The sequence below is a fragment of the Corvus hawaiiensis genome, unplaced genomic scaffold (assembly GCF_020740725.1).
Source record: "Corvus hawaiiensis isolate bCorHaw1 unplaced genomic scaffold, bCorHaw1.pri.cur scaffold_95_ctg1, whole genome shotgun sequence".
In the NCBI taxonomy this organism is placed as follows: domain Eukaryota; kingdom Metazoa; phylum Chordata; class Aves; order Passeriformes; family Corvidae; genus Corvus; species Corvus hawaiiensis.
The window spans coordinates 152,802-172,691 of NW_025963388.1; the positions used below are offsets into that span (position 1 = coordinate 152,802).

Here is a 19,890-nt window from a genome sequence, read left to right on the forward strand (position 1 = left end):
TTCTCATTAAGATCTTTATGTCTAGTCATTATCATGTATATTTATATAAATATATCTGGTTAACCCTGTGGGACAGTCATATAAAGGTTCAATTACACCTCTATAATCCTTCACACATAAACTCTTGACAAGTCTGGGGTTGGGATTGCACCCAGTCGCTCCCAGTCTCCTCTTGGAGGAGTTTAGAAAGCCTGGGGGGTTCTGGTGGCTTTGGGGGCCTATGGGGCATGTTGGGGATCCTTTTCTGCACCGTGTGACTCAACAAGACCTTCTGTGTTAAACTTGGTCTGAAGTTCCCACTGCCCATGACAGGAACCCCTGTGAGTGTCTGTGACGCCCCTGCTCTTTAGCAGCCTGGGGACTCGTGGACTGTCACTGCAGAAGCCCTGGAGTGTCTGTCACAGACCGGCTCCTTAGCACATAGAGACACCTCTGCTGTCACCAGGGAGCTCCTGTGACTGCCCGTGACTCCACGATTCCTTAACAGATTCAAGAGCCCTCAAATACCATGGAGACCCTGTGACTGCACGAGCTCGTGGCTCTTTAGAAAAGCAGAGATCCCTGGGATGTCACGATGGAAGCCTGTGACCTCACTGTTCTTTAGGTGCCTAGAGACACCTGGGAAGTCATCATGGAGCCCCTGTCACTGCTGGCGACCTCATATCACTTTAGCAGCCCTGAGACCCCTGGGATGTCACCGTGCAGCCCCTGGGAGTGCCTGTGACAGATCAGTGCCTTAGCAGCTTAGTGCTGGTGGGAGTACGTCCATGGAGGGCCTGAAACCGGGAGGTTTCTTCTGGTCAGAGCTGAGCAGGTGTTGGGGTCTGTTATCTGTGACAGGGAAAGATCTGAGGGCAGAGAAACTGTTCCTGTAGGGTCGCTCCCAGCAGCAGACACACGGGCAGGGAGCTGTATGAAACTCCAACCAGGAATGTCGTGGGAGGGAGAACTTGCAAAGCTCCGTCATCCCCTGCAGCGCAGACACCTTCCTCTGAGCCAGACCCCCTGGTCTCCTCTCCCACTCAGCAGAGCTCTGCCCCCGGGGTTGCCTGGCCCCAGTCAGGAGCTTCCTCGGCAGTGAGAGCTCCGGCACAGCAGTGACATCTCCCTCCTGATGCGTGGTCATTTCCATCTGCCCAGCACGGGAGCTGAGAGCCGCTGCCCAGGATTTTGCTCCCTGGGGGGAGCAGGGCTCTGCTGGGTGAGAAGGCTTTCCTGAGTGCCTGCCTGCCTCTGCTTTCCTTGCTTCCCTCTGGAGGAGAGTCACAGAGGTTTTCTGTGTTTTTCCAGCTGGTTGTGCTGCTCTTCTTGCTGCCCTCAGGGTCCCTGGCAATAAAGTGGTGGTGTTACACAAGGGCTGGGGCTGTGGAGGGCCTGCTCTGATACTGTCCTGCTCTGACACTGCCCTGCTCTGACACTGCCCTGGAGGTGTTTCCATGGCCACAAACTGCCCGAGCAGTCTCTTAATTGTCCCGGCTTGAGACCGTGCAGTCCGTGGTCGGGCGCTGAGATGCTCAGTCACTGCAGCCAGCACGGTAACACACCTGATTGTGCTGGACAGGGGGTCCTGCCGGGCTTGAGCATCACTCCAGAAGAGCCCAACTCTCCTGTAGGACCCTTGTGATGTCTGAGAGCCGCTGATCTGCCCAGGCAAATCCGCATCCTCATCCTGTCCTCTTCATCGTTCTCTCCACAGCTGTGCTGGAAAGGGGAGGTGTGCACATTGAACAGGACCCCTCTGCTCCCAGTACAGCCCAGTTCTCCTTCAGAGCAGCCTCTGTGGGAGTGCTCCTGCAGCTGAGTGGAGCGAGCCCGGAGCAGCTGGCACCAGGCTGAGGGGCAGAGCAGCCCTCCTGGATGTCAGTGCTGGCAGAGGTTTGCACTGGGGGCAGCGGGGCAATGGCCAATTTCAGCCTTCCCAAGGACATTTCCAGGTGGGCTGGGGTGTCTGAATACTAAAACCACAGGGTAACATTTGCTGCACCTCACATCCCTCCTTCCTCTGTGGAAAAGAGCGTCTTCCTGAGCGCCTCACCCTCCCTACAGAGCAGCACAGGAACCCCTCCCTGGACCCTCCCTCCAAACACCCGGGGCTGGGGCCCCTCCAAGTGCTGTAAAAGGGACTGGCCCTTAATGTAGGAACCCAGAGTGCCGAGAATATTTCTCTGCCTGTTTTTAAGGGTTCTTACCCCCCTGAACAACACTGTTTTAGCCTCCAACCTTGGAAAAAATTACCAACAGTCAGACAACAACTAGAAAATACAGTGGTGTGAATTAGGTGATAGACTACTATGTAAGATTGTCACAGGGTGAAAAAATTGAGAGGTTTTAGGCTTCTTTTTGTAGTAAATAGATAAGAGTAAAAAATATCAAAATGGAGGATTGTTGTTGTTCTCTAAACCTTCTTCTCCTTCTTCTACTACTCCATATTCTGCAGTAAAAGTAGTTTGGAATAATTGGATAGAAAATTCCGCAGTTCCTAGTCGTGTTACTGAATAATTGGTAGGAAAGTGAAAATAATGTATGTTTTTAGTAACCATTGGTTAAAATATCTTTAAAAGGCTGTGTAAATCTTGATAATTAGACTCACTCCTACTTTTCTGTCTTCTATGCTGTACCTGGGTCACGCTAGTGGCTCTGTTCCTCTGATAAGACTTAATAAACAACTATCTGGAAGCATTGAAACTAAAGGAAAAGTCTCGGTTTATCCTTGAAACTCCTTGCAAGGGCTTTCAGCAAATTCTCTCCCATCAGGAGAGACTTATGGCACAGTAAAGTGTCACTTAAGGAGTCCAAGGGAAGAGGGCCCTGCTCTGCTCTGCAGCTCAGCGGCACAAAGCAGAGCTGGAGCCTCAGAGCTACACAGCACCCCCAGCACAGGAAAGCACAATTCAGATATTTCACAGTGAATAATGAAAGGAATGAGAGAGATTTGTCTTTACAAACAAACTGTGGGTCTGCTCCTAGGTAAAGATAGATACTGAGAGGTGGAAGAAACAATGGGAGGAATTCCACTGATTGATGAAAGGAGTGAGAGAGATTTTATAGGAGAAAGGTTCACGAAGGATGTCTGGACTTCAGGCGGCTCTCTTGAAAGCTGTTTATTGCATAGGCAAAGTTACAGCATTTCAGGGAGTGGCTATCCAGAGCCAGCCCTACAGCTGCCAGCTCCAGCTGTAGGCATACCTGAAGCCGCTTGCTGTTCACGTTACAAAGCATTTTATACCTTTCTTTGCAGAGTATCTTAACACATAACAACCAATAAGCACCATACACAATACCTTTACATTTGCCTATAGCCTATCATAACTACTGCCATCACCATATTATAGTCATTATTATCCAATCACAGGAGTAAGTAAGTAACAATTTAAGCTTACAGTGGAAAATTCTAAGACCTCTCTTCTTCTTCCTGCATCGACATTTCTTGTTTGACTGCGATATCTCTCTTTTTGGTAAAAACATGTTTTCTATTTACTTATGCTCTTCTTGAGACTCATTTACTTGGTGAAAAACACGTCTTTGTTTGTAGTCACATACCTTTGTCCTAATCATAAAAATCTCCTTCCAACTCATCTCCAACCTTTGCCTTCTCAGCTATTCAGTGATCACTGGTTCAGCAAAACATCTTTTACTCTTATCAAAACTTGCTTTCATTTCTCTCTCATCCTGAGTTTCTACATTCAGAGATCTTTCTGCCAAGCCTACATACCTGTGAAACTTTCTTACCAAACTTTCATCCTCTCCAACAGGATTTGTCTTTACAAACAAACTGTGGGTCTGCTGAAAGGTAAAGATAAATACTGAGAGATGAAAGAAGCAATGGGAAGAACCATAAATTCCATAAGAATTAAAATAAAGGGGGGATATAGACTAGAAGGGAACCTTAGGTATTAGGCATTTTGGGAAGTCTGTACCTCTCGAGCACCTCAGCCGATGGGGAAAGAGAGAGGGAAATGCAGCTGGGAAATCAGGATAAAAAGGAGGCTGCGGCCTCCAAAAATTTGAGAGACCCCAGGGGAATCCCCCATGGCCTCTCCCTTTATTCAAATCAAGTAACAGGACTCCTCTGTCTCCTTTTTGGACATAAACCTCTGGTGTTGGTGGATTAATTTTCCTGACAGTAATAAAGTCTTGCTGAAGAGCTTCTCTGAATTTCCCTGTTTAGTCTTTGGCAGTTTCCATGACCATAAGGAGCAGATGTCTAACGGCAGCTCCATCAGCCCCTTCCTCCTGCTGCCATTGGCAGACACGCGGCAGCTGCAGCTCCTGCACTTCTGCCTCTTCCTGGGCATCTCCCTGGCTGCCCTCCTGGGCAACGGCCTCATCATCAGCGCCGGAGCCTGCGGCCAGCACCTGCACAGCCCCATGTTCTTCTTCCTGCTCAGCCTGGCCCTCACCGACCTGGGCTCCATCTGCACCACTGTCCCCAAGGCCATGCACAATTCCCTCTGGGGCACCAGCCACATCTCCTACTCAGCATGTGCTGCTCAGTTCTTTCTGCTTATCTTCTTCCTCTCAGCAGAGTATTTCCTCCTCACCATCATGTGCTACGACCGCTACGTGTCCATCTGCAAAGCCCTGCACTACGGGACCCTCCTGGGCAGCAGAGCTTGTGCCCACATGGCAGCAGCTGCCTGGGCCAGTGCCTTTCTCTACGCTCTCGTGCACACGGCCAATACATTTTCCCTGCCCCTGTGCCAGGGCAATGCCCTGGGCCAGTTCTTCTGTGAAATCCCTCACATCCTCAAGCTCTCCTGCTCCAAATCCACCTCAGGGAATTTGGGCTCATCGCTGTCAGTGCCTGTTTGCTCTTTGGCTGTTTTGTGTTCATTGTTTTCTCCTATGTGCAGATCTTCAGGGCCGTGCTGAGGATCCCCTCTGAGCAGGGCCGGCACAAAGCCTTTTCCACGTGCCTCCCTCACCTGGCCGTGCTCTTCCTGTATGTCAGCACTGGCACACCTGCCTGCCTGAAACCCCTCTCCAAGTCTGCCTTCTTAGGTTTTCAGTGGTAGTTGTAGGGGTCTTTCTTTATTCTTTTTTTATGTGCTAATGTGTGAATTGTATTATTCTTCTCTTTTGTAAACAATTCTCTATCTGTTGAACATGACCAAGAGACTACAGATGAGGGATTGTGCTCTCTGTACATTTAAACAAAATAAAGGACACTGCAAACACTTGTTCGTCCAAGATCCTTCCTCTGAGATGGTAGCAAAGCTGATGGCAGCACAAAAGGATAAAAGGATTCATGACTCCTTGCTAAAATATCTAGACAGAAAGCAAGATGAGAGAGACAAATTTCTACAAAATGTGGTTAACTCCTTACAAATATATTCAGATGGAGAGCAGAATGAGAGAGCAAAACTGGAATCTCTGCTGAATATGGAAAGGGACTTTACCAGACAAATGCGCCTCGGGCTGCGGAGTGGGAGAATCCATTGAGAGAGACATTGGGCACATCGACAGGGATGAGGAGCCGGCAGGGTGAACACAAGGATGTGGACAGCGGTTCAGATGAGGAAGATCTGGGAAACTGCAGGAAGAGTTAGTGTGTGAAAGGGAGAGGTGAGATCAGGCTTGGAAACTTTCAGAAGCAAAGAGAGTGACTAAGCCAGGGTAGGAATCAGTAGTACTGAGGGTGAGGAGGATGAGGAGAAGGAGAAAAAGACAGAAGTGTCGGGCAAGGAGACAAAGCTGGTGTCCTGGGGTGACTTTATGATGTGTATCCCATGTCTCTGCTCTATGCCCAAAAATTAACTTTGTGCCTTTCTGTGCCTCTAAACTGAGCCTAAGAGGGGGAAGGAAAAACTGAGCAAAACTTTTTCAAAGCAGTTTGCAGCTTGTTCAAGGTCACACAGAGATAGCTGTTTCTTCCCAGCTGCCGCAGGGGAGCGAGGAGGCACCCAGCTTGCTGCTTTCCAGTCAGCTTTTGGCTAGTTTTTCAGTTTCCTTTTCTCCGGAGAGAGACTGAGAGTTGAACTTTGCTTTTCCTTCCCTGGAATTTCGGATTTTCTCCCTTTTCTACTGGACTGCTTTCAACCTCAGAGCACATCAGGAGGACTTTCCACCGGGCACAGAGGGCCTGGCCCTGGGCCAAGCCCCAGCTCCGAGGAGGCCAAAGGGAGGACTCTTAACACTTTTTCCCAGGTTTTTTCTCCACAGCAAGACATTTTATTATTTAGCATTATTTTCCTTTTCCTGTGTGTTTGGTAAATAAATGGTTTTATCTCCTTCACTTTCCTTCGAGGAAAATTTATTTTTTCCCGAACCTGGGGGGGGGGGAGGGGTGGTTGTGCCTTCTCTCAGAGGATATATTTCTAAATTTGGCCAAACCAGAACAGCTCCCTGTAGAAGGAGAAGTAGCTGTGGAAGAGTAGCTGTGGAAGAGAAGGGAGAGCCAGGAGAGCAGGAAGTGGAAAAAGAGAAGATGAGCCAGCAAAGGAAAAGGGAGAGGCTGTAGAAGGGCAGGCAGAGACGGCAGAAGTGTGGGCAGCAGCTGCTGGGGAGCAGAAAGAAGCTGCAGAAGAGGATGTCCAGGGATACTGGGAACCAGGGGTTTTCCCAGGGGTAAATGGTCCTCATAAAGCCTGGTCCCACACGCAGAGGGCTGGCTGTTGTTCAGGGGGTTTAGATCCCCTGGAGAGGAGAGCAGGCTTCGGGGAAGGTGGTGGTGCTGCTGAGCGTGATCAGGAAAAGGAAAAGATGCTGAAGGCAGAGGGGCTGCTCGCTGCCAAGTCCAATCGTACTGGACTTCAGACAGAGCTTTGTGATGGATAGGAGAGAGAGAGACTCTTAGAGGGGGAATTGCAGGATGTAGAGTCTATACCCCTAAACAAAATTGAAACCAGAGGTGATGGTCAAGGTCGGCAAACTGCTACCAAACAGTGCCACACACGGCGACCGAGATACCGAAGTTATTTCAGGATCAGTTGAATTAACAGATGGGACAGCCTGCAAGTGTTCCCACGGTGAATGTGGAGGTTGTGCCCGGACTAACCCAAGCACAAGCCGTAGGTGGAAGCACACAAAGAGGACAGTGGTTCAGTTATTTACCCAAGCCCAGTTCCATCCGACCAAGCAAAGCCATTTCACTGCCCGGGTGGTACAGGACTGGGCCAGGGGAGAAGGAATTAAATGCATCTTTGACGAAACAGGCCAATTAAGCTTAAGCACCACACGATGGCCAGTTTTCATGGGTTTATGGGAGCAGTCACTTGAAATACCTTCAGGCAGTTATTTGCGGGTAGCTGCCAATGCCCATAATAAACAGCATTGTATCCGTGACCGAAATGGTGTGAAAAACCTATTTTACATAAGAAACTGCACCGATTAACCTCTTAACCAGGTTAATTCTCTTCATCCAAGAATACTCAAAGAACTGCTGATATTATCACAAGGCCTCTCTTGATGATTTTTAAACAGTTTTGGGAATCTGGAGATGTCCATTCTGACTGGATGCCCGCTAACATTATCCCAGTTTTCCAAAGTCAGGAAGGATGACCCTGGAAGCTACAGGCCTCTCAGTCTCACTTCAATGCCTGGTAAAACTATGGAGAAGATTTTTCAGGGAGGCACTGAAAAATATCTGGAGGACAATGCATTCGTTGGTCAGAGGCAGCGTGGCTGCGTGAGGGGCAAAGTCCTGCTTATCAAACCTGATTGCCTTTTACGACTCTGGAACCCACCTAGCTGATCAAGACAGCTGATGCCATCTTTTTGAATTTCAGTAAAGCTTTAGATACTGTCTCTGCCAGGATCCTTCTGGAGAAAATGTCCAGCCCCCAGCTGGATAAACATGTCATGTGATGGGTGAGCAGCTGGCTCGTGGGTCAGGTACAAGGGCTGACAGCGACTGGGGTGACACCAGATGGGTGACCTGCCACTGGTGGGTCCTGCAGGGCTCCATTGTCAGCCCTGTGCTCTTCAACATCTCATTAAGGGTCTGGATGCGGGGCTCAAAGGAACACTAAGCAGAGTTTGCAGACAACACTAAATTGGAAGGAGCTGTTGACTCCCTCAAGGGCAGAGAGACCTTAAAAATCAGAGAGATGGGCAATCTCCAACCGTGTGAAGTTTAACAAGGGAAAGTGTCAGATTCTGCCCCTGGGACAAGGCAACCCTGGATATAAGGACAGACTGGGGGAGGAGAGGCTGGAGAGCCTGGGTGTCCTGGTCGATGGCAAGTTGAACATGAGTCAGCAGTGCCCTGGCAGCCAGGAGGGCCATCCAGGAGGGCCATCGGTGTCCTGGGGGCATCACGCCCAGCACCGCAGGTCAGGCCAGGGAGGGGATTGTCCCTCTCTGCTCTGCACTGGGGCAGCCTCACCTCGAGTGCTGGGGGCGCTTGGGTGCCACAACATAAAAAAGATCTGAAGTTAGTAGAGAGTGTCCAAAGGTGAGCTACAAAGATGATGAAAGACCTCAAGGGGAAACCGTAGGAGGAGCGGCTGAAGGCACTTGGAGGAGACAGATCTCTGATCTCTGCTGACCAGTGACGAGACCACAGCTTGAAGCTGTTCCAGGGGAGGGTTGGACTGGATATCAGGGAAAGGTTCTTCCCCCAGAGGGTGATCGGGCACTGACTGGCTCCCAAGGGAATGGTCACGGCCCCAAGGCTGCCTGAGCTCCGGGAGCATTGGACACCACTCCCAGCCCCAGGGTGGGATTGTTGGGGTGTCTGTGCCAGGCCAGGATTTGGACTGGATGGCCCTTGTGCATCCCTTCCAATTCAGGATATTCCATTATTCCGTGAAAATCTCTGGAGGAAGTGCCAGATGCTAAACCACCAAGGTTCGTTCCCGGCTCCTGGGCGAGAAGCAGGTGCCAGCTGCCCACTCTGCAGTTAGAGATCCCCATGAAAACATTCTGGGTTTCTGTGTTCTGAAACATCTCCTGGACAACAGCGTGTGGGCCTTCAGTTTACCACTCCTTCTGTCTAGAGCTGAGCCAGAAATGTCCCACTGGGGGGTGGCCCTTTCCTACAGTCGCTGCTGTCCTGGGACCAGACCTGGAGAGTGAGGAGCAAGCTCCAGATCCAAGCACCATCCCCTCAAAACCTCAGAACGTTAAAGTATCTCCTCAGGAGCGCCAGAGGAAGGGGGAAATTTGGGGCAAGGGAGGACACGACAACACCCCAAGAGCCCCCCAAATTGTCCCTCTGCCCTCCCCAAACGGGCCCACGTTCACCCCCAGAATGGCTTCAAACTGCCCCATGACTTTTGCATGGGTTGGGGGCATGGGGGAGGCATCAGGACCACACACACCCCCCATGTCTGAGCAGCTCCGTGCCCAGCCGGGAGCAGGAGTGGGGCTGGGGGGGGGGGTCTCCCTGTTGGAAATGATACAACTTTTTATTGTTATTATTTACAACTTCTACAATTTTTAATGTAACTTTAATCGGGTTTCTTTCGTCTTTGCCCAGGGAGAGGGGAATTGAAGTTTCTCTTCTAAAGAGTCAGTGAGGTTCTGTGCAGCCTGATGAGCTTAACAGCTCCAGGTTAAGGAGCCCGAACATAGAGAGGAGATAAATGAGCGTTAACAAACATCACCCCCGGGTGCAGTCGGAGACACCAAAAAACGAGAACCAAATGAGCATTGAAGGAGAAGGGATCAATAACCAACAGGAGATCAAATAGTAGGAATTGTCATTTAGAACCAATGAACAAGAATTTCTTTGGGGTTTTTTTATGGATAAATTTTTGAAAAGTCAGGTAAAAAACCAGGTGTGAAGGAATGACTTTCACTGCACAGTCCAGGCACGTGTGGATGAAATAATTTCCATTGCACATCCTGGCCTGAATAAAGTAATGCCTGATTCTCTAAACACTTAAAAGATGTTGTTGGAGAGTTTCTGGTTTTCTTGCAGTTGCAGTGACAGCCCCAAATTTCCCCCACCCCGATGACACAGCTGGAAATAGAGGAGGGGGGGGGGACTGGCTCAGGCTTTATTGTGCACTTGCATGCCATGATGGAGCAGAAAAATCCGCCTTCAGCTCCCGGGGATCCATGATGGAGCAGAAATCCACCTGCAATCCGTGCCCGATCCCACACTGGAGCAGATCGTTCCCCAAAGGAGGCCGTGACCCCGTGGGAAGCCTGTGCTGGAGCAGGGTCCTGGCAGAGGAACCCCAGAGAGAGGAGCCCCCCTGGAGCAGGGTCCTGGCAGAGGAACCCTGGAGAGAGGAGCCCCCCGGAGCAGGGTCCTGGCAGCACCTGTGGAACCCTGGAGAGAGGAGCCCCCCTGGAGCAGGGTCCTGGCAGAGGAACCCTGGAGAGAGGAGCCCCCCTGGAGCAGGGTCCTGGCAGGACCTGTGGGACCCTGGAGAGAGGAGCCCCCCGGAGCAGGGTCCTGGCAGAATTTATGATCACAGGGGGTCCCACAATGGAGCAATTCCTGAAGGACCAACCCTGTGGCTGAGACCCACCTGGAGGAGGGGAGGATCCGACTCCTCTTCCTGAGGAGGACCCTGACCCCCATTCCTGTCTGCCTGCACTGCTGGGAGGGAAGAGGGGGAGAACTGGGAATAAAGTGGGACTCAGGAAGGAGGGAGGGGTTGGGAAAAGGTGCTTTAGGGTTTATTTTGCTTCTCATTTTCCCGCTCTGATTCTGACTGGGGATAAATCCAATCAGGATCCCCCAGTCGAGTCCCTTTTGCCCGGAATCCATGAGGGATCTCTCCATGCCCTTCTCCCACCTTAGGAGCCTTTCCTTGTATTTTATCCCCATCCAGGTGTGGAGGGGAGACATGGAACGGATCTGGGGGGGCATTGGGAATCCAGCTGGGATCACCACACCCCACACAGCCATGGGAATCAGCAGAGGCGCCCATTTACCAGGGAATGGAATCCAGAACAGGAGAATTTGGGGTCAGGGAGAAAATCAGATCCATTGGGACACCCGTGGTCTCTGAGACACCTCGAGATGAAATGGCCACGAGCCTGAGATTTGGCTCCATGGGATGTCTGGAATCCTCCAGGATGATCCTGTTCCATGCGCCTCTTGATGATCTGGACGAGGGAATTGAGGGCCCCCTCAGTAAATTGATGGATGAGCCCGAGCTGGGTGGGATGCGGATGTGCTGGAGGACAGGAAGCTCTGCAGAGGGACAGGGACAGGCTGGAGCCATGGCATCCATGGGACCGATGGCGTGCGATGGGCTGAGGACAGAGTGAAGGTCACAACAACCCCATGGAACGGTCCAGGCTGGGGGAAGAGCAGCTGGAAAACCGGGAAAGGACCTGGGGGTGCTGGGGACAGTGGCTGGATGCCAGCCAGGTGTGCCCAGGTGTGTCCATGCGTGTCTCCATGTCTCCAGGTGTGCCCAGGTGTGTCCATGTGTGTCTCCATGTCTCCAGGTGTGCCCAGGTGGTCAGTGGCACCTGGCTTGGATGTGTGTCGTGTGTCCAGCAGGATCAGGCCAGGGGTTGTCTCCCTGTACCTGGCACAGGTGAGGCCCCACCTGGAATCCTGGGGCCAGTGCTGGGCCCTGCACAAGGACATTGAGGGGCTGGAGCGTGTCCAGAGCTGGGAATGGAGCTGGGGGAGGGGCTGGAGAACTCCTGAGGGTGCTGGGGGTGGGTCAGGTGGAATCAGGAGGAATTTTTCCATAGAAATGGGTTGTTAAACATTAGGATGGAGCAGGGTTGGGGTCCAGGGAACACCTGGACGTGGCACTCCAGGTCCAACAAGGTGGGATCAGGCACAGGTCGGACCCGATGGTCTCGCAGGGATTTTCCAGCCTGGCCTGGTTTCAGCTGGGATGGAGTTAATTTCTCCTCAGAAACTGTTCCAGTGCTGAGGTTTGGATTCGGAATGAGAACGGTGCTTGTAACACAGCAATGGTTTGGGTTTTGCTCAGCCAGGTTTATCCTGACTCAACGACTTTTTCCCTCATCTCCTGCTCTGCCAGTGGGAGGTTCCCAGAGGAAACGGGGAAGGAGCACAGCTGGCCCAGGGGACCGAACTGGCCAAAGAGGTTTTCCACAGCACAGAATGACCCTCCCAGCTCTGAACTGGGGGGAGTTACCCAGAAGGGCCGATCTGGGCAACTGGATCTGGGTTCAGGAAGGGGGCTCTGGCATCGGTCAGTACTAAAAAGCATTAAAAGAACTGTACCAGACATGAACCTGGACACTGAGTGGCTTTTCCTTGAAGCTCCCAAACGACTGCTGGAAAATTGTAAGGATGGTCAGGACAACTGGTGCTGGCCAATCATTTGCATATTGGAAGGATCTTCCACCCTCTGGTTATTCCATTTTCCAGCAATTCCTGCCATGAAACCAGCGTGTTACTGCCAGCAGGTACTGCCAGGGAAAGCAGCTGGCAGACACCCACGGCTGTCCCCCACTTCCAGAACGGGAATGTCCAGCCTGTACCCACTGGCAATCCACAGACCTGTATCATTTGATTTTGAGAGAGCCTCACTGATCAGGGCAAGAAATAATCTCCGCACAAAGAGGAAAGACAAAATAACATTCCTGTACAAACGCCTCCCAGCATTTGTAACAGATGTGAAAGCTCGGAAGGTTAACTCTTCCTTCATGTGCCACTCAAAAACTGGCATCTGAGAGCAGCTAAGCACAAAGTTTTCCACTTTTTTCCCTTTTTCACAATGAAAGGAGTTAAACAAAGAATTTTGTATTTTTGCCTAGTTTGGTAGTTCATTTTTACTTGGTTTTGTAGTTTGCCTAAACTTTGTAACTTTCATTCTATAATTGATGTTTATGTGCTTGATCTTCCTTAAACTCTGTCATTTTCAATTCATTGTTTAGATTTACCATGTAATCAACATTTGTATCTTTGTTTTAATTGCTATTTAGATCACTAGCTTGTAGTGGAACATTGACAACGAGGGACTGAAAAAAATGAGCAAAATTCACCGACTGTGGCTTTTTTACAATGACCTAAGACCTCCAGAACGCTAAATAAGTAGAAACTGTCCAGATGGAAGAGTGCTAGGTCTCGCCTGGCTGGGCTAATTGCCACGACAAGAAATGGACAAAGTCAGCACAAGTGGATTGTGCAGGCACTAAAACCTGCCACAGCGAAGGTTCAATAAAAGGACCTGATGAGGATGACGACGGAATCGTATAAAATAGCAGTAAGCACCCCGAAACCCCAAAATAAATGCTGCCATTCCAAACAACGAACAGCAGATAGCAATCTTGCTCCACGAAAACAAAAAGGACCAAAACCCAAGGAATTGTGAAATGCTGTGTCCATGACATGACGAGGGGGACAGACTTGGGGCGTGGTTTGGGGAATTGTTTGAATATTACGGTGTCTGTAAATCCCAGGGAACAATGCCTAATCGGATGTGTTTATGGAGGGACAAACCCAACGCGTTCCCGATGTCGGATTAAAGGAATGCTTTCTTAACAGTTGATGCTCTTAAGCAATTTTCTTTGAATCAACAAACCCATGGCCCACAGCATTACCAAAAGTGCAGCCCCCGTCCCATGTCCCTTTCCCACTCCAACGCACACAATTCGCAGCAATGCTGGCCACCAGAAAATACAAACCCAGCTCAGCGTGAGCACCAGGGCCCCACTAAAGAAACAAAGTCTTGGCTCAAGAAGATGCTGAGAGTGACCTCAGTGTCCCTACTCACCTGGAAGGGACAGCCTAGCAAATTCTGTTTCCCCAGCCTGTCACAACAAGCTGCTCTCCCGACAGAATGACAAAAACTCGCAGGAAAGTGAGTGCAAAAGAGAAGAAGGTTTCCATGTAATGTTAAATTAAATAAGGCATCAGAACAGCTTTAGTCCTTTATATCATACAGAGGTTTTATTCACGAATATTAATTAGAATTATCCTAAGATATAAGAAACTGTATCATCAGTCACAGCCACAAGGAAAAGGTGAGACACAAAGACCTTCAGCTGTTCGGTAAAATGATCACAATATATTTTGTCTGACAAGTTGTGCTACAGGCACACATGTATGGTCACGGTGGAACAAACACCTGGCTGTAAAGTTTCATGACACACCCAGTCAGAGGAAATACCCTCCAGGCGTCCAGCACGCTGCAATACAGAATGCCTGGATTCTAATCCTTCAAATTGTGTGAGAAAGTTTGTTCTCTGGCTGACTTCAGCATCAGGAGAAGGGAGTAGGATCATGAGGGGCTACTGAGTGCCAGCACAAGGTCACTGCTGTCCCCGGATGTGTGAGTTGGCACAGGCAGCTGGAGCAACTCGCGGCTGGAGGGTGAAGAGTAAATTTGTTTCTCTTCCCTCTGTAACCGGGAGACCCTCGAAGCAAGCCCTGGGCAGAGGCACATCAGGGAGACACAGCCTCTTAAACGGAGCCGATGCCAGAGGATCGCGGCTGCTGTTCACAGGGTTATCCAGGGTTATTCCCAGCCGCAGGATTACTTGAGTGATTTACTGTCCTCCTCTCCAGCCAATTTCTAACCCATTCCCCCCAGTACCAGCAAAGAGAGAAGGTGAGGGACCAGATTTTGACACAGGACTCTCACTTAAAGCCTGCGTGCTGAAAATCCCGCTCTGGAAAGCCGGTGTCCATAAAGGAGACGGAGGAGGCCTTTATTCGAATAAAGGGAGAGAGTCCACCGGGCTTTTCTCTCTCGCGGTTTCGGAAGATGCAGCCTCCTTTTACCCCAAACCCCGGCCGCACGTTGCCCTCTTCCTGTCCCCACTGGCTGAAGCACGAGGAAGGTGCAGCCCTTTCGAAGCGCCCGCCACATATTCCCCTCCCGAACGTGTCATTTTCCCCCAAAGTTCGGAAGCACCCACCTTTCCTATCACCTGGCTCACCACGTCTCAGGAAACCGTCTGAAACCAGACCTACCTGGTGATGCCTGTGCCGGGCACGGAACACGCAGGAGTGGAGCAACTTCTCATCTGTGCGAGAGCCGGGTGCTCAGTGCCAGTGGGTAGTAATCATGGAAATACAAACAGGGAATTTTCTCCTTCCGTTTTTGCCACTGAATCTTAAGTGCTGGCAGGAGACAGAGTGGTGAAAAACGATCAAAGCAACGCCGAAGAACAGCCCTCCCCCGCAGCCTGCATTCACGGGTGCGCTCACACGGTCCGCCCCTGCCATCAGCACCACAATAAGAGTCATTACTGTGGAAGAGGCTGCAAACAGAGCAAGCGCTCAGGCCAGGAGCAGAGAGAGGGTGTACCAGGTGGAACTCCAGCCAGCCCTGCAGAAAATCAGTTTAAAATGCTGCACCAATTCCAGGGTCTGCCTGAACAGCAATTTTACAGCAGGGAGAGGTCGGAGCACACGGACTGTCCTCACCCTGCTGGGAAGCTGCTGGAGTTGTGCAGTCACGGTCAGGCCAACGAACGGAGACTTCTGCTTCTGCTGGGCTTCGCACAGGTCACAGGCAGAAGCCGGGAAAATGAGTGTCCCCACAGACCGCCTGCAGGAGCAGCCCCCGGGCAGGGGAGCCCTGAGCTCATGGCGCAGTTTGTGTTGGTGAATACCCAGAGCCGGGATTTGCTCCGCTTTGAAAGAACGGGAGATGCTCCTATTGGATGCCAGCCTGAGCTCTGACTCTCTCCTCGGGTCAGAGTCCTCTGTCCAGAGAACCAGCCCAGGCCTCCCTGCCTCCTTGCGGAGTGGAACAGACCAGTGCCCGTGCAGAGCCTCCAGAAAGGCATTTCCATCTCTTTTACTTTTCGCTTCACCAGAGCCTCACTAGAGAGACCGCATTTGTTGGGCTGAAATTTATTCCTAACTGCTCCCACCCCGTTTAGCACAGTCCTCTCTATGGCAGACATTGAAGAAAAGGCTAATTATCAGCCAAAAAGAAGCTATTCAGGGTGTTCTATTGTTTTTTCCTGCTGGGGAGCTGGGCAGATGGATGGCTCAGAATACGTATTCAGAGCTGCTGCTCCAAAGTGCACCATTTCTAAGGCTCTATTCCCTAGCCAGCAGGGTTTAACCCAAATGCTCCTTATGGATGTGCTCAGTTCCCATAGCTGTGCAATCCCGCACATGGGATCTGTTGCAGAGGATTTCTTCTTCCTCCTTGAAAAGGGGCAGATGTAAGAAGAAGCCTAAATACGTTTTTGCTGCTTAAAAATATTCATGAAAAGTAAAACGTCTGTTACAGAGAAACCACATAAGGAGAAAAAAATGGGGTTTAGGGATCTTTTGAAATCCCTGGTGTGCGAAGGGTTGTAGCATTTAAGGCTCAAAATACAGCTTACGAATCCAGCGACATCCAAGAGTGGATTTTTTTTCTCTGCTCTTTTTGGTGATATATCAATAGCTCTCCTAGGCAGCAGGAAAGTCTTGCTCACTCCATCAAAGATTCCTCACTAGCACAGGACTTAAAAACTAAAAATTAGGCCTACCTGGAAAATGCTCCTTAGGCGTTTTTCACTCTCACCTTCGAGAGCGCTCGTCCACACCCTGGGATGATTTCTGTGCCCCTCTGGATGGGAACTGGTTCCGAGCAGGGCACAAACCCTGCAGGGAGGAGCGGAGCTGCCCCTGCCTCCTCCAGAGCCCCTCTCGGGCTCAGGGCTCAGCCCCACGTCTCGCCCTCCCTCGGCAGCGCCTGTCCCGGGGGCACATCTGGCACCGCTGGGGCTGCCCGGGCACATCTGGCACCGCTGGGGCTGCCCGGGCACGCAGGTTCCCAGAGCCGCCGGAGCTGTCAGCGGGAGCAGAGGACAGCCCTGCTTCTCCCCAGAGACCACCCGAGCAGCTGATGCTCCACCGGCGGCTCCAGCTCATGGGCACGGTCCCTGCTGAGGCTCAGCTGCCTTTTGGCCACTGCCTTTGCTTTGCAAGGGAAGAGCCTCACTCATCCTTACAGAAACCACATTCAGGTCATGGCGTTTTCTGGTTCAAGGGCAATTTCAACACAAAAAGAGAGAAAGGAAAGTCAAAGACTGAATGAAAACTCCAGGGCCTCAAAAGTATTGAGCCACTTCATTCCCATGATCTTTTATCACAGGCAAGAGTCTCAATCCCACAGATTGTCAGCTGCCAGAGACCATCTTCCCTGGGTGTCAGAAAAGACTTTGGAAAACTAAGAAAGAACTGGCAGAAGCCTGGAGGGTCCTTTGTTCATTGTGCGCAGAGTAAGCAGAAAGAAACCGTTCTGTGAAAATCTGAGCTCCGCAATCATGTAGGACAGAGAGAGGAACAGCCAGGCCTGGGCAAAAAGCCACAAGCACACAAGCCTGGGGTTCTGCAGCTTCCTTCTTCGCCTTCTGTAACCTGGACAGAACAGAAGGCCAGCGATGGCATTCAGCTTTGCTGCTCTTCAGTGTGGGTACTGCACACATCCCCAGTGTGCTGTGCACGGATTTTCCTCAGCTCAACGTACAATCATTTTCTTTCTGTTTCACAGAGTCCAAACTGTCTGTCTAACTCTCACTCAGAGAAATGTGCCAAGAGAGAAGCACTTGCTGGATTAGCCTTTCCTTCTCGCAGAGTCCGGCACCCAACTTGAAGCCATCTGGCAAAAGCAGAGCTCACAAAAGGGCCAGCTGAGAAAGCTCTTGCTGCCTACAACTTCAAGTGCAGCCCTCAAACCAGCAGCACACACGCTGCTCTCGGCACTTTCCTTCTCAGCTCTGGGCACCATCCTAAGCCTTCCCTCTGCCAGAGTCAGGATCCAAAGACAACGGCACCAGGGACTGCTCCCACACGAAAGGCACCAGGACAAAAGGCTCCTGAGCTTGGCCTTTGCATTCCCGCTGACAGCTCAAGAGCTCTAAGCCAGACAAGTGCCTGGTGGGAACAGCCTTTAGAATCACTCCGAGCACCTCATGTGCACATCCAAACCTGCTTTCCTTGCCACAGAGAGCAACTACAAGCCCATCTCCAGAGAAATGGCATCCCCTCCTCCAAAAAACAACACATCCAGGGACTGATCCACCTCCAGTATTGAATATGTCCAACAATTGCCCCTACACGGAAGGGACCAGGAGAGAAATGTCTTGCTGGACTATTCCTCCCCATGCCACCTTAACATCTGCTCCAGCAACACTGGCACTATGTCCTTGCCTTCCCAAGGAAAGGCACTCCGAGTCTCTTGGCCTTGCCTTGCCTTCAGTACCTTGTCGAGTTCTTCTTAAGCTACCCTTGCTCTGCTTCCTTTGCCTACGTCTGCCTTGCCTCGCACTACCTACAACTTGCTGGCTTTGCTTTGCCCTGCCTACCACTCTTGCCCTTGCCTTCCATGCAGGCAAGGCACTGCAAAGCAAGTGCAGGCAATTGTGGGCAAGTCAAGGGAGAGGTAAGCAAGGCCAGAGCAGTGAGGGGAAAGCAAATGGAGTGGTAGGCAAGAGAAGGCCCAGAAGTTAGAGGCAAGGCTGGCCGTAGGAAGGAAAGTCCACTGATGGGAAGGCCAGGCAGAAACAGGAAGGGCTCGGCAAGCCAAGGCCCTGGAGGAAATCGGTAGGCAGGTCAAGGGCGGGGCATGGACGTGCAAAGGAATGCAAGGCTCCAGAGGGCTCCAGAGGGCTAGCAGGGCAAGACAAGGAAACTGTTGTGTTGCCAAGGCAAGGCCAGGCAAGGCAGGTGAGAAGTACATTCAAGGACTGCTGGTACACAAAAGTGGCCAGGACCAAGTGCTCTGTGTGGCCTTGATCTCACATCTCTCCTCTGCACCTAAAAGACTTGGGCTCCCCGCTTTCCTTTGTATGTAAAAGAACTCTCATTCTGGTCCTGGAGCCCCAGGGCAAAATGTGAGTTGCCTGTCCAAAATTTAACACATGCAACAGACAAAAGCTGTCCAGAAAGATGGGTCTGGCTGCATGGGACCTCCCCTGGGCTTCTTCTCACGTGCTCCAGAAACACTGGGGATGCATGAGACCCTTGAGGGTCCTCGGGGGAGCTGATGGGGCAGGGCAAGGCTGAGTAATATCATGAAAAAGGGGTCTTCCCAAAGGAAACCTGTCCCAGGGGAGAGCCCAGGCCCACGCAGGCCCCCCCTGCACCTGGCACAGGGAGAACGCCCCTTCCCCCCTCACCTGCCGGGGCTCCACTGGTGCCTTTTCTTGGTCTTAAAATCAAGAGTCAAACACGGTTAGAAGAGGAAAAGGGATTTTACCTTGGTATTTATTTTAAGGATCCTTAGGTGCACACGTCCAGGTGGAATGCGCCTCAATGCCCACCGCAACGCCCACCCTGATAGATCGGGTATAACATTATAGGTGTTACTAATTAGCAGATCTATCAAAGATTCCCCAATGAGGGGCTCGAGTGAGGCCCCCTCCCCAAGGAACCTTCCCCTGGATGGTTCTATCTCAGTTTACAAAATGTGTTCTGGAGACGACCTTGGTGTCTGGGCTTTCTAGGATGTTTAGTCTCCTAGCTTAACAAAATAAGTCTAAGAACATAGGCTAAAAACCACTAAGAATACAAAAAGCTATTAAAAGGTATATAAAAGGGGTATGAAAGAAAAGGTAGAAAATCATCATGGCATCACCATCAGCCGTTCTGGCAGTTGCCAGGTTCCAGTTCCACATCCAGGGCAGTTGGAGAGCCCCAGCCCCAGCCCAGGTGCTCCCTGCCCCAGCACCTTCCCCCCTCATCCCTTCCCCAGCGCCCGGGGCACCATGGCCTGGCCACCCCAAACACCCCAAACACCCCGAACACCCCGAACACCCCAAACACCCCAAACACCCCAAACACCCCGAACACCCCAAACACGATGGGCCACATCGGACACCACTCCTGCTCCACAGCTGCTGCTCGGGAATGTGGCAACAGCTCCAGGCCCAGGTCCACTGAGGGCAGCCAGGAGCTTCCAAATCAATCCCTCCTTCCCCTCCTGCAGCTGGGCAGGGGTTGCCCCTGGGCTGGGCTTGTGTTTAAAGGATGTGGCTGGTACTGAAAGGGATGTGACCCAGGTCCAAACACATCTCTCTCATTTCGGGCCCCGTTTTCAGAGC

At 51.3% G+C, this 19,890-nt stretch overlaps 1 long non-coding RNA gene across 1 annotated transcript; it reads right to left on the reverse strand.

The window, feature by feature from the left end:
- Positions 1-13,764: 13,764 nt before the first annotated feature.
- Positions 13,765-16,664, reverse strand: LOC125321134. The gene is made up of 2 exons (XR_007201466.1): positions 16,333-16,664; positions 13,765-14,962 (listed from the first exon to the last, which is right to left on the reverse strand). It is a non-coding gene; the product is annotated as an uncharacterized LOC125321134 (long non-coding RNA).
- Between the last annotated feature and the right edge of the window lie 3,226 nt (positions 16,665-19,890).